The sequence below is a fragment of the Canis lupus genome, chromosome 24 (assembly GCF_048164855.1).
Source record: "Canis lupus baileyi chromosome 24, mCanLup2.hap1, whole genome shotgun sequence".
NCBI classification, from domain to species: domain Eukaryota; kingdom Metazoa; phylum Chordata; class Mammalia; order Carnivora; family Canidae; genus Canis; species Canis lupus.
Window position 1 is genome coordinate 29,888,427 of NC_132861.1, and position 11,412 is coordinate 29,899,838.

Sequence of the window (11,412 nt, forward strand, 5' to 3'; positions counted from 1 at the left end):
TCACCAGTGACCTCTGCCTTTCCCCCTGAGCAAGCTGTGAGCAGTAGAAGGAATGGGGCTAAAGGCTTCATCACAGAGCTCCTGGCTGCTAACCAACCCCCCTCACCCTTCTCCCCACTGGGAACCCCATATGAGCATCCTCCCATATAAGCACACCATCAGAGTTCCAGACTTGAAGCCGGCCAATGCTTTCATTTCACAGAAGTGGAGTTGGGGACCCAGTGAGGTGCAGTGACCTTCCCAAGTGACCTTCCACCCAGTGAGATGGAGTGACAGGGAGTTCCTGAGTCCCTCTGTGGTCTGGACTGATAAATACACCAGGGCTCCATTGCTAGGTGGCCAATGGGCCAGCTCTAGGGAAATGCTAAAGGTAGAGGATGCACTCGGGCCTTGTAGCTTTGGCTTTTCAGTTATTGTCTCTCCTCCCCCTATACAAGTCTGGTCCTTCCCCCACCCCAGAGCTGTGATGTATTCAGTGATTCATTCAGTGATTGCATTTGGCCCAACAGACAAAATCCCAATGCAGGGGAGAAGACTCTGGCAGCAGGGTGTCAGTCCACAAGGAGCTGAGTAGAAAGGTATTTTACAGAGGAGGGTAACCTCGTCCAAACCCTAATATGTGTTTTTTCAAAAGAGCTTGCTATCTTTTGGAACCCATGTAATAGCAGAAGTCTAAAGTCAGTGAAAGGAAATGCCTGGCCCAGGGTCTGTCTGTAAGTTGGGGCTGTAGAAATCTGGGTTTTTCCATTTCTGACTCTCTGTCTACAAATTTTCTTTTCTTCCATTCTCATCAGGTCTGGAACAGGAACAGCTTCATATATAAGAAAAATACCAGCTAGTTTTCCCTGGGTCCTCCCAGATCAAAGTAAGCCTATGATATGGGAGTTTGTTCTCACCCATATCTCTTTCATTTTTTTTTTAAAGATTTGTTCATTTTAGATAAAGAGAGAGGTCGCCTGGGTGGCTCAGTCGATTAAGTGTCTGCCTTGGGCTCAGGTCCTGATCTCAGGATCCTGGGATCAAGCCCCATGTTGAGTTCCCTGCTCAGCAGGGAGCCTTCTTCTCCCTCTCCCTCTGCCCAATCCCCACTTGTGTGCTCTCTCTCTCTGTCAAATAAATAAATAAAATTTTAAAAAAGAAAGAGAGAGAGAGAGCATGGGCAGGAGGCGCAAAGGGAGAGGGAAAGAGAGAATCCCAAGCAGACTCTCCACTGAGCACAGAGTCTGATGTGGGAAATCAGTTTCCCAACCCTGAGATCACAACCTGAGCCAAAACTGAGAGTCGCATGCTTAATTGACTGTGCTAACCAGGGGCCCTCATACCTCTTTCAGATAGACAAACCATATCATCAGAGAGAACTTGGGGTGAGAGATAAGAAGCCCATGCTTAAAATAAGCCACAATGACTTCTATTTGTTCAGCATCTAATATGGGCCAAGCACTTATAATCACTCATCCTCTGATATCATCCATACATCAGTCCCATGACGTAGGCTCAGAGAGGTTAATCAGCCTGTCAAATGTCACACAGCTGGTAAGTATCAGAGCTGGCATTCAGTCTGAGCACTGCAGGTTTGGCCTCCCTGTTATGCCACCCGCCGCGATCTTAGTGGGAGTGAGCGACATCACAATGGAGCAAAGGACCAGCTTCCCACCTGCCTTCACAAGGATGACTCCCTTATCTCTCAGAGGCTTGCCACCCCCCTGGGGTCATTCCCATCCCATTTTCTGGTTTAGGTTTTCCACAGCTCCGTTACCATGGCACTGGGGGCTCTCACCACTATTCAAAAACCCAGAAGAGGAAAATAAGAGGGCTTGGCTCTTTGATTCAAGAGCTGACCAGTTCTTTTAAAAGATAAACTCAATCTGGTCCTTGAATCAGGACTAGAAATGGGAGCCAGATAATGGCACTTGTAGGTCTTGGAGTTATTCAGCTTCTTGCTGCAAATTCAGTTCACTTTTCAGACATGATCGCATTCTTCTCCATAGGCTCTTAGCGAAAGCCCAGAGGAGAGATGGGGCTGATTCTCTATGGGCTGCGTCTAGAGGGAGGCTCATGGCCTCCCACCCATGCATCTGAACGTGTTCCTCTTTGCTCCTCTCCTGCCTGGCATGAAAGATAAAAAGATGGCACACTGCTGGCACTGTTACCTGTAAGTAGGAATTTCTGTGAGGGCCATGGTTTGTTCCATCAAGTTTAAAACATCAAAAAATAAATATGCTGCAAGCTTGGTAGCCTGTTGGAGATTAGAGATATTACTGTTTCAAGCCCCGTTCCCCCCACCCAGCACTCAGGTGGCATCTCCCAGAACAAACAGAAGCCCTGAGAGAATGAGCAAACCAAAGGGAAGGAGCTCTTGCTACCAGCCTTCAGAACTGCCTCTAGATATTGAGACCACCTTTCCTGCTGGTGGGAAGAAGCAATTTCCACCCCCCACTAGGATACTCTGAGTATGTTTTGTTTATCACTCAGTCTCTTGGCTCTTTGGTTCTCCTCCATGACTCTACTTGCTCTTCACGTCTTGGTATAGTGGAAAGAAAATGCCCTTTGGAATCAGGGAGGCTTGGATTTAAAGCTCAGCTCTTCTTCAACTGAACAGCTGAGTGATTTTAGACAAGTTACTTAATATTCTCTGAATCTCAGGACTGAGGACAGTCTGGACGGGCCCATTTCTTCTCCAACTTCCTGTCCTTGTTTACTTAAAAGAAGGTATCAGAAAATTTCAGATCCTTGCTTTATGCTTTGGGATCCTAGTGTTTGCAATTTGAATGCTTTTAACATTCAGTTTTGGATTCCACATCTCAAATTCACCAAGTTTTTATATTTAGACATTAGGGTTTAAGTCTTGCCGACTGGTTCTCAATACAGAGGGATCTGTTGGGAGTTCTATAACAGGAACACATACCAATTTCCAACTTGGCTAACCCACTGACTGATGAAAGGGGAAGAGACGGAGCTTTTGCTTCAGCAAAGCATTCTGTTTAGTAACCAATCTCCCAGTTTGAAGGTGAGGCCAAGGATGTTAAACGTTATTTGTTTAGTCATCTGTGAATCAGCGCTCTCTGCTCTCCACTCTCAGCCCAAACTGCAAAGGAAATTTTATTTGAAATCTGCAAGAGTCCCAGCCTTGGGCAGCACATAAACAGAGAAGAGAGAAATGGCCTATAAGCACAAGTGTAGAGCTTCTTATCCCAGTCAATACATATGAAAACTCAGCACAACAGACAAGATGCGGCTAAGAATTCATCCAGCAATTCATCCTCATGTTTAAACTAAACCATCTACTTACCCATTTTGTCAGATCAGTCTCAAAGTTGGTAAGGCTTGGGGAGCTAAATAATATTATAGTAATTCTGGAGTTGTAATCTTTTACAAATCCTTCAGTGCCCAACAGGCCTGAGTTAAAATGTGTAAGTAGAGGTTTGGGGATTTGGGGGAAAATGGGGCTAATGGATTTAGGATTTCTTTTCAGGATGATGAAAATATTTGAAAATTGATTGTGGTGATGGCTGGTTGAGCAGTGGTGAATATACTAAAAAGCAATGAATTGTAAACTTTAAATGAGTGAATTTTATGGTATGTGAATTATATATCAATAAAACTGTTTTTAAAAATTCCTCAGCCTCTAATTCTCAGTTTCCCTATTATAAAGTGGGGATAAAGCAGATAATGCTGTTGTGAAGACTGAGTGACTATAGAAAAGTGCTTAGCTCTAGATTACAGTAGATGCTCAGTTAATAGAATCTGTTATCATCAGAGTAGCAATATAATAGTAATTAAGACAGTAATGGTAGTGAATTCATTCCCATATCCTCCATAATTTCCTAGACCATTGTAGCCCCAACTTCCTTTCTTCTCTAGATTATAATCTACACAGCTCATTTGAAAATTTGAAAAATTAATGACCTATCTTTTTGTGGTAGCTCTTTCACTATTGTCCTGAACAATTATTCATATCTTCTATTCAGTTAGTTTTATGGTAAAAAGTAACTTTCTGCTTATTTATACAATCTTTCACTAGACTATGAAACCCCAAGGATAGAGAAAGTGCCTCAGTGACCCTTTCAACAAAACTTGCACTTGCAGGCACTCAAAATGATTTCTGGACTGGATTTTACTATTAGATCTGTAGGAAGTATGAAATTCATCTCCTAGCAGCTTCTTCTGTCCCCCAGATCCTCTATCTGTCCTTTCTTTTCTAAGTTCCATCTAGTAGCCTATCAATCATCTATCTACAAGTGTGAAGAATCAGTCTTTAAAAAATGGCTTCCTTCACTTTCTACCACCCCTGTGAGTCAGACAGCACACCACAGTTGCGAAAAAGAAATTATTGTTTCAGCTGACAGATCATTGGTTAGAGAGTCTTCCATAGAAGGGTGGATATGATATCCTCTCAACATGTTCCTTTGAGGAAGTTTAATAAATGTGGCCGCCAGAAATCTTTAACATAGAGAATCCTGGGCCCCTAAACAAGCTTCAAGGAGTGAAAGGGTCTCCCTACTTGACGAATATCTTCTTCCCTGGTTAGCTCATTGTTCTGCATAGCTGAAGGAACTATTTCTTGCAAAAACAAAGAAAACTACACAGATCAAGTAATTAAGGTAGCAAATGAGGCTTGGCACCTGGAGGAAATAGAACCAGTTATGATTAAGAGTGAATCTGAATACCCCCCAACAAAATCCACAAACTGAGAGAATACTTCCCCTAGGGGCACCCGGGTGCCTCAGTCGGTTAAGAGTCTGCCTTTGCCCAAGTCATGATCTCAGTGTCCTGAAATCAAGCCCCGCATCTGGCTCCCTGCTCACTGGGGAGTCTGCTCCTCCTACCCCCTCTGCCCCTCCCCCCAGCTTGTGCAGGCACTCTCTCTCTCAAATAAATAAAATCTTAAAAAAATACGTCTTCTAATTACTGTCGCTTAATGTCAGACACACATGGCTAAATATGGCAGGCGTGAGTGAAAATGCTGTTGGTTTAAGAAGCTCTGTAGATTAATTTGGAGTACTGATGGTGGGGCTCAACAGCAGATCGAGTGTGCGCTGTGTCTTTAACAAATGACCTAGACTCATCTCCTGACTAGAAACTTGGTGTATTAGAATGCTTTTAGCTGCAAGTAACAGAAACCCCTGCTCAATCAATAAAGAACTTGATTAGCTCACATAACAGGAAGGCCAAAAGAAAAGCAGGTTTCACAATTGATTGAAATAGGGGCTTGGCAATGTCATTAAGGACCCAGGTTCTTTTCATCTCTGTGCCCTGTCACGTGCAGTGTTGGCTTTAATATTAGGCTGGTAGCAACGTGGCAGCAGCAATTCTCAGCATCTCATCCACACACTCCACGGCCTCTTAAGAGTAAGAAAGCCTTTTGTAGAGACCTCACAGCATTAGCCACTGGTACAGGGAAGAGGAATACTCCTCCCCCATTCAGGCCTACTATGGAGCTTGGGGTAAGTTTGGCACATGACTACACAGGGAATGGAGGATATATGAACACAATTGGAGCCTTGTTGGGAAAGAAGGGGAAATGGAGGCTGTGTAGACAACCAAGCAGGATGATTATACAAATCATTCAAGGACATAATAGGATGAGTGGTGAGTGTTAAACACCTAAATGAGCATATAGACAGAAATTGCATTCTCCACAGACCTAAAAATGATAGGGCTTATCCTTCTTTAGAGACAGCACAAAGTGGTCATTCTTAGGAAGTCCGAAGGAAGGTCAAATCATCCAAAAGATATGCAGCAATGAGTGGAAGTGACATGAAGGTAGCTGGGGGAAGGATGAGAACATGTGGACAATGACTAATAAAACCCACAGGCTTCTGCAAGGTTCTGAGATGTCTAACTGACAGTGAGAAATGAGGGTGGAGGAGGGGATGTGTCACTAGCTGTTTCCAGCAGCACTGTGTCTGATAAATCAAGGGTGTCAGTGTGAGTGTCCCTGGCTTATTAAGTTAATGGAAGAAAAAATTTTTTTCAGATACAGAACAGGCCAAAGCCAAGTTCACAGGCAATAGCCAACACAAAGCAGAATAACAAGTTTCTTTTTGAATTGTCCTGTAATCACTATCTGCACATCTCTGATGGGCATGGTTTGATACTTTCATAACCCATAAGGATTAGGAAACCAGAAATTCCAATATCTACCCTTCAAAGTTTTTGCAGGGATTATTATTATTAATTATTGGGCAACACTCTGCTGTGAACAAAATAATTCTCATAAATGATCTCATTAATTTTTACATAAGACAGGTAGTTGTTGTTTTCATTCTTTACAATTGAGGGAACTGAGACTCAAGGAAGTTAAGTGATCTGTTCTAATCTTCATGGTTTGTTGAAGAATCAAATCTATACACAGGGTGGCCTTTCACAGAGACAGAATTGCAATGTAGCTTTTATTGCATAATTTGTGGCATCTCTGAAGCCCTGGAGATTCTTAGAGACTTTCTCCCAGCTTGTCCTGAAACTGAGCCTGAAACTCCCACTAGTGGGAACATGTTCATTGAGCTAAGATGCCATGTCTACAGGAGATCCCTGCCATAGGGTCCACGTACTACTTTGGAAAATGGAAAATAAATGGCATCCAATTCTCTGTCAATTATATTTCACAGACTATCCATGCCTCCCTGAAATCTAGGGCTATGTAGCCAAGTCTTACATGGAAAACAGAGAGCCAGAGATCCAAGGAATGAAAGAGCATACTTAAACCAAAAGGGATGAGATTAGTTACAGAGGACAGGGAGGGGGAAAGATGCCGCAGGATTCCATCATTTTTCTCATAGAATGGGACAGAAAGGATTAGATAAATGCCCCAAACGGCTGGGGGAAAGGGTGGGGGTGAGAGTTGGGAGGATGAGCCTTAAAGCCCGAAGAATAAACTTAAAAGGGAAAGGATTACTAGCCTAGAGTAAAAGCCAAAGGAATCTGAGTTAGATTCCTAGATACTGAGCCTTCCTTAAGACTCCAGCTTCAGCACAGCTTGCCAAGGACGCGGAATCAAACATGCAGAACTCCCCAATGTTAAGAGCCACAGAGGTCCAAATCAGTTTCTGAGGGGGCCCTCATGGCGCTGTCTTCGGTGCTGAAGTAGCACAACCTGGTGCCTGAACATGCAGAGGCAGCAAGGGTGATTTCAGGCTGCACCGTGCTCCACTTCTGATTTAGCTGGAGTCACACTGCCCTTAACCCTGGAATTGCTTGTTTCAGAATTGGTACAAAATGCCTCAAATACCCACCTTTACCTTTACTCCTACTGCTCTCACCAGCTTCCTGAAGAAACAGAAAAGGGATTTTTGAAGCCCTGAGACATATACCAGCCAAACTGGCAGTTTAGATCATTTTCCGCTAATATCTCAAAAATCCACTTCTTATGTCCTTTTTTCTCTCCCTGTGGTTCCTCCTCCCCCCGTCTTAGGCACACTTCTTCCACAACCCACTTCTCTTCTTCTTGGAAGAGAGCCTGAGAGAAATCTGTTCTAAACCAGAGTGGATTTAAGTCATTTGAGAACTTATATGCCATGAAATGAATGGTTATATCACCATTTAAGAAAGGTATTTGGGAGGTAATAAGGAAGGAAGGAATTCTCCAGACTTTGAATGTTACACCCATAAGCAGCCTCCTATCATCTCTACATATAAGCAGTCCTCGTTACTATTACCATCACACAATGTGAAAGATTTTAGTGTCATGGGGGAAAATGCATTAAACTTCTTATAAATCAAAAATATTTATTTAGTCACTTAAATGAAATATAAGGATGATCAAGATACAGGTTCTATCTTCAAAAATTTCCCAATCCAGTTGAGGGGGTGGGTGGCATCTTGCAAACTAATTATTTACATACCAGGACATGATCCAATTTTTATGGAAGCCCAGAGACCTGCCTGGAGGATCTAGGCAATGATCTAGAAAATAAGTTTACTAGGTTAATAAAAGGCAAAAGGGGAAAAAAAGTGCAGGTTTAGTGGTTAGAAGATAGGGGCTTCAGTTCTAATTCTGCCAGTGACAGTGTGGTCATTTAGCTTCTCTTTCTTTGTATGCAAAGTGAGGAAAATAATAATACTAGACTCACCGAGTTATTTCAGAGATGGACTGAGATAATATGAAAATGCTTCCTAAACTGCAAAGCACTATTAAACAAAAGGCTAACCATATTCTGACTGTTCGAGTGACAATGTGTAAGCTGTGTGTAAGTGCCATGAAGGCAGGGCTGGGTTCTTCTCACTGGTTACAGGGCCTAACAAAGCATCATATTCCCAGGGTGAGATATCAAGAACAGTCTGATTCCAAAATAGCTCTGACTTGGTGAAAGAAAAAGGCCAATGTTTGTCCTTAGTGGCCAGTGCTGCCCAAGCCATCCCTGGGGTACAAGAGCTGAGAGGTGCAATGAAAAAAAAAAGAAACGGCTCTCACAGGAGGAGTTGGCCTAAAACAGTAGCTCCAGATGGAATTTCAGCTGGAGGCATACAGCAGCAGCTGAGCTCAAAGAAATGACTGAGGTTTTCTGGACCTACTCTCTGGCTGGTGGATGAGATGAATCAGAAAGGAATAGAGGACAGGTGGTGAAGGCAGAAGGGAAAAGAGATGGGATGAGGAGAAGCAAAAGAGAGAGGTCATGATATAGGGTTACATTCTAAATCCTTTGCTTGGGTGGAAATTTTCAACTGATATAACAGCCACTGGATATTGCTATAGCCTCATGAAGAGATACTTTTTAGAAAGAGCATAACCACAGATTATTAAAGTTGGAAGAGACCTTTAAAATTATCTAATCTAGCACCTTCATTGTACAGATAAGATTGGGGCTAAGAGAAGTGAATTTCAAAGTCAAAACATGAGTTCCTGAGAAAATAGAACTAGGATTCAAGTCTTCTAATTCACAGGTCAATTTGCTTCTCACTGCTCAATAATTGAAATAAGATGAAATTTGAGGTATTATAACAAATAAACCCAATACTTCAGAGACTTGAAGAATGAATAAGAATTTTTCTCCATTCATGTAATAACCACAATGTGAGTGGTATACGGGGTTGGATTCCCCAGGAAATAAACTGAGAAGGAGACTTGCATGCTAGAGCATTACTGGGGTGTGCTTTTGGGAGGAGCAACTGGCAGAGGGGTTGTTGCATTTGCAACAGAAGCTTCAGCCACTACCACAGGAAGCTCTAGAGCTGAGATGCCCTTTACAGTTGTCCAAAATAGAGTCATGGGGGCCACACCTTTTGACCACGCATCCACCAATTACTGGATGTGAGCTGCCACTGGAGGAGGGAGGGGAACTTAAGGTGGGACAGCTCTCTCTGCCAGAAGAAATTCCTGAAAAATCCAAATGTGAGTTCTCGGCAGCCAGGATTCCCAGAATCTGGGGGAATGAGTGTTTCAGGCCTGAAAGGGAAAATGTAGGCAGCCCACCACAGGATTCATTACAGTAGTTCAGGTTTTGGAAGGGCAGCAGCAGTCTTATTCTACGTGGCCATTCAAGGATCCAAACACTGTTTAGCCATCCCTCAGAAAATTGTCATCATCCATATTTCCAAAGCTGGGTCACCATCTTGTCTGGGTTCATGTCATGGGAGGGAGATAGAGAGCATGATGGAGACACAGCAATATTTTAAGTAACAGAACTGGCAGTGACTGAGATTCTTTTGACAAGAACTCAATCATATAGCCACACCTAATCGCAAGGGAAGCTGAGAATATAGTCTTACCATGAAGCATGTGCCCAAACACAGTTCCACTATCTATGAGAGGGCATATTAAGAGGGCCTGAGATGCTATTTATTTTTTCATGTAATATATGTTTAAAATTATCTCTTGTTTTATTCCTCCCTTTGGGATTGGATAACGCATGTTCCTTGAGACTCTCCTACCCTATTATTCTTCCTGAAGCCAAATTTACTCCAGAGAGAATCACTCCCTCCAAGGTGTTGTTCAAGCCAGAATGCTCTCTAGAAGTCTTTCTCACCTGCCCCTGTAATGACCAGAAACTATCCAAGAGACTTTCAGAGACTACCACTCTGTTCTAGAAAAAAACCTAGGTTCTAGAGTTTCTCCATGCCCAATAAAATTTGGAGGGCACAATGGCTTAGAGTTTTTGCTTCTCCCTATGTATGTGATGCAGAATGAGCTACAGAGACTTGCCAGGTTAAATTTTTGCTTATGTCATAATTTTTTAATACTCTACTGCTCTCTCCCAAAGTCTGGCTGGTCATAGCAGCATCTTTTCTGGCTCAATGCCCAACACAGCCTGACCTCACTTATTTTATATCAGAACCTTGTAACCTAATTGCTTTTGAAGAAAGAACTGGATTTGTCAGGATCTGGGGAAGGCTTTCTGAGTTTTCTGTCCAAAATCCTAGAACTAAAGTAATAATTCCAATTCTCTGAACTCCAACAAAGCCTTCCAAAGTTGCAGTGCAAAAGCATTTTTTTTCTTTCTTCCCATTTTCAGTTCTATAGCCACACTAAACTCACAGAAGCCATCTTTTTTATAGAGCATTCTCTTAGGCCTCTAATCCAGAGGAGGAACTGGGATCTACACTCAAGGTGCTCCTACTAGTCATGCAGGGAGCATGTCTGGAGTCGAAAAGGTCTGGGTGTGACACCCCCCACGCTTGCCAGAGACTCCAATCACCAAGGAGGAATGACCAGGCCTATTCTTACTCTGAGCACCAATTCTTCTTTAAAACCTGTTCAGAGGTTCATAGAGCTTTGGAAAAGCATATCTCTGCCCATGAAAACATTCCTCTCCAAATTCACATCCTCACCATTGCTTTCCATAGCCAGTGCTTTGCAGCTTATAAAAAACATTTGCATCCACTAACTTGTGCCCCAAAAAGGGCACAAGCATGTACATATGCCAGGGGATATGCAGAACCATCCATTGAAACACAGGAAAGAAAACATCAGAGCTCCTGTGTTACATTAAATACCAGAAATTGATTTTTATTAATATCTAATACATGGATCGGCATTGATGACTTTTTCTTCCTGTGTCAAAAGCCCAGGCGTAACTTCTAGGAATCATGTGACTTGAGAGAAGAGTAGGAGCTCCACAACATGGAAGGCTCATGTGGCATTGCAGATTATATGATCTAGTTTTGATTAAACTAACCCCTCCCTCGCCAACAAAGTGGATGCTTGGCTCAGAAAGAAATCCCAAATGGAAGTGAGTACTTATAACACAAGCAATAGGAAAAGGCAGGGCTTTTCCACTACTAGTAAGAACTCAGCCCTATAACAATCACATTATAAGATCAAAATAATGACTTACTTGTATCTAAGAAGTTGGTCAAAAAATTTTGCAATTATCATAACTGTTTGAAATGCCATTTAGCATCCATTAATAATGAACCTTATCCTTAATGTATATTACAACTTGAGATATTAGCTAATGAAATAAGCGATGTGATTTA

General features: G+C 42.5%; 1 long non-coding RNA gene across 1 annotated transcript; it reads left to right on the top strand.

Moving 5' to 3' along the window:
• Window positions 1-503: 503 nt before the first annotated feature.
• On the top strand, window positions 504-3,560 carry LOC140616474 (uncharacterized). The gene is made up of 3 exons (XR_012016944.1): window positions 504-578; window positions 795-865; window positions 1,989-3,560. It is a non-coding gene; the product is annotated as an uncharacterized lncRNA (long non-coding RNA).
• Window positions 3,561-11,412: the final 7,852 nt, after the last annotated feature.